General features: G+C 40.6%; 1 pseudogene; it reads right to left on the minus strand.

Annotated features, from left to right (window-relative positions):
• Positions 1–1,305: 1,305 nt before the first annotated feature.
• On the minus strand, positions 1,306–1,804 carry LOC123255802 (annotated as a pseudogene).
• Positions 1,805–3,490: the final 1,686 nt, after the last annotated feature.

Raw genomic sequence — 3,490 nt, forward strand, 5'->3', positions numbered from 1 at the left:
TTTTATACCCTTTTTTTTCTGCAGGATTACATCAATGCTGGCATGAATTCCATTCCCACCATACATTTTTAGAGACATGTATTAAGTCATTCTTTTCATTTTCCAGTTACTTTTAACATATTCCAAAGTGTGTTTGACATATAGTGGTGGGAAAGTACAGGCTTTTTCATGGGAGTGTGATAATTGGATTAAGTCTACACTGCCCATCTTTAGATTTAATCACCAAAGGTGAGAGCACCTTCCAATTCTGGGAAGTCCTAACCCACACGTGCTAGAGTGAGTAACAAATCAGAATCACCGCCCCCTATTGTGATTGGACACGCAGGCTAAGGGAAGGCACTGGAAGTGATATATGTGTGTGTGTGTGTGTGTGTGTGTGTGTGTGTGTGTGTGTGTGTGTGTCCCCTTCAAAAGAGGAGGGAGTGTGAGTGAGGCTGCAATGGGTGTGGTGAAGGAGACCTGAGGGAGCTTTGCTGGTTCATGACCAAGACTGTTCCATGTGGGTAAGTTAGGCTGACTCTCTTTCTCTTCCCTTGGCATTTCTGGAGGCTCTAGCCTCAAGGAGGCCTCTCTTGCTTCTCTAATTGTAAAAGGCCTTGTGGCTAGAAGCCTTGTTTAATTAACCTTTGTGCCCCAACTGCCGGGCCTCTAAATCCTTACCTGGTCTGGGCCTCTGTTCCGGGCCAGAGTTTCTCTCTTTCAATTTCCCTACCTTCAACCTTCCTAACTGTAAAAAAATAAACTTCCATAAAAGTCAATTTTGACTTGAGATTATTCTTAATTGAGGATTGACAATAGTTCAATCCTCTGGCGACCACCTTTTAATATACGGAACCCATAAAACCCCTTTTCCCCCTTACAGGAGAAAACTTCTCCATATTTCATTCATTGTTCTTTTATGTTGAAGTACTGTACTGAATTGGGTCTGGGAGGGGGAAACTTGGAGAGTACTCTGGCCTGTTTTTGCAGGCACCTGTATATGAGAATCCAAGTCAGAGTTTTATAATCTTTAACATTAACTCACTCTATGCTGGTTTGTTGTAAAGTCACTTCAGTGGAAGTTTCCGTATTATAACATATAAATGTTGGGTTTACTTAGCAGTTTGTGAGAAGTCTGTGGATGGCTCTGCTATTAGCCTGTATTGGGTTTTTTTGTGTTTCCCTGGGGCTGAGTAAGGATATTGATTAAAATAATTTCAGCAAAAGGGAATGTTAGTGAGAAAAGAATCACAGAGGGGAAACTGAGTGGAATAACCATGCTTCTGCCACCTTCTGTGTGGGTTTCAGAACTAGTAATGATCTGTACTAAACATCATGAGCTTGATGGCTTCCCGCACTAATCTTAATAATATTATACATATCTTTCTGGCTGATGTCATCATTTTTCCACTTCTACCCTTTCCTCAACATGGCATTTCAAAATATCTGTTCTGAGGAGTAAACCCATTTTTTTATGAATCTGCCCTAGGAATTGATGATTCTTTTCTAACTGTTGACAGAGCAAATGGCTGACCAGCGGATGGTGTCTGATTAGGTGGTGTTATTGTGTTTGAAGGATCTATATTATCTTTATTTTGGTTAGCTGATGTTACAGGACATTCCACATATTCATATGCTCAATCCTGGTCAGTTCAGGTACTGAGTTTGACTGATTTTCACAAGTTTTGTCAGATGACTTTATATTCACTGAACAACCTGTTTCTTGTTGATGCATTGGGCATCCTGAAGGTGGAGAGCCTGCCTTTTGCTCTCAAGCAGTTGAGACTTGCACTGCAGTAGCAAGAGCTGATATGGACAAACTCATGGTCTGAATTAGTTTTTTGAAACAATTCTAAATATACATTTACAGTGTCTCAGCTTCACCCTAGTGATGCTTCCTCTCTTTGCTATCTTATTTTCCTGCCAGAGGGTTCCAGAAGTATCACACAAAAGAGAATAGCAGACATCCAAAAACTAAGTATACCTAAATATATTAAGATGCAGGATGATTTGTACCACACTGCCAGTCAGGTACCAAAGGTCGGCCATCATCCTGGCTTGCCCTATCCTTGTGAGTGAAGGTAAATCAGACCAGGGAATGACACTACCCTTGCACACAAAATCTGGTCTTCTTTCTCTCTTATATCATAGCAACTTCCTATAGTCTTGGCTGCCAACAGGTAAGGGCAATATTACTGCATTTCGTCCTACAGACTTCTGGGATAGAAATTACTTTAATCAGACCCTAATACAAGGACCTATTATGAATATATTCTTCTTTATTCAGAAATTTTTATATACATAGATTTTTTATATCTTTATTCTGATTTTGAAGTTTTTCTTTCTCCCAAATTAAAATTTTTTCTATTTGTTTTTCTTTTTATGCTTTTGTTTTTTTTTATAATTGGCTCATACAATCCCATAGTGCAACCATTTATTCTTAGCTGATATGGGTGTTGGTCAATCCTCTTCAGGGGGGATGGTATTTTTATAAAAATCCAAGATTTAAATTTTTGTTTGAGAAAAATTTCAGGGAAAGAAGCTTGTTAACTCCTTAAATCCAGAGAATGAACTGTTTGCAGAAAGATGCCTGAAGAATCTACACTGCATCAAGAAGATCCAGAATGAACTTTGGGGTACAATTGATTGAACTGAAGGGGGTTGAGCAGTTATTTTGAATGTATATTTTTAAGCCAAAAGGGGACTGCCCCCAATTGGTTTTGTCAATGCACCTAGCAAACGTTTTTTGCTTTCTCTCTCTTCCATTTCCCTCTTATCTCTAACTATTGTAGTTAGAAGACCTTTGGGGGTACAAGATGATTATGTAAAGTGATCACGTGGGGGGACTAGGCACCCAATGATCATCAGAGGGGATTGTGAAAATAAAATTAGCTCATCCTTATTCATTCTTTAGACTTCAGCCACCAAGAATATGTCACCCCACCCAACTTAGAATTAAGTGGCGAGGAGGGAAGTCTATGGCCCACATGTGCTAGAAAGTGACAAATCCAAAACAAGTGACTTCCCCCTGGGCAGTCCAAAACAAGGTTGAAGCTGCCATTTGTCCATGTAGTACTGGAGGTGGACACAGGAAGTGACAAAAAGAACTATCTTTTAAATATGATGGTAACTTCCTGTGAAAGGGATTTTGCCTTTTGAACTTGGCCTTGAAGGAGCTCCAGTTGAGACCTCAGGCTGCTTCTGTTTGAATTGTCACATGGGTAAGATAGGCTGACTCCCTTTCCTTTACCTTGGCATTTCTGGAGGGCCTAGACTCAAAAGAGGCCTCTCATCTTAGAGGAGGCCTCATGGCTAGAAGCCTTGTTTAATTAACCTTTGTGCCCCCTTTTCTGGGGCCTCTGAAACCCTGCCTGGTTCAGGCCAGTGGTCCAGGCCAGAGTTTCTCTCTCTGTCTCTCTGTCTCTCTGTCTCTCTCTGTCTCTCTCTCTGTCTCTCTCTCTCTGTCTCTCTCTCTCTTTCTGTCTCTCTCTCTCTTGTTTTTCCTATCATC

The sequence above is a fragment of the Gracilinanus agilis genome, unplaced genomic scaffold (genome assembly GCF_016433145.1).
Source record: "Gracilinanus agilis isolate LMUSP501 unplaced genomic scaffold, AgileGrace unplaced_scaffold52562, whole genome shotgun sequence".
In the NCBI taxonomy this organism is placed as follows: domain Eukaryota; kingdom Metazoa; phylum Chordata; class Mammalia; order Didelphimorphia; family Didelphidae; genus Gracilinanus; species Gracilinanus agilis.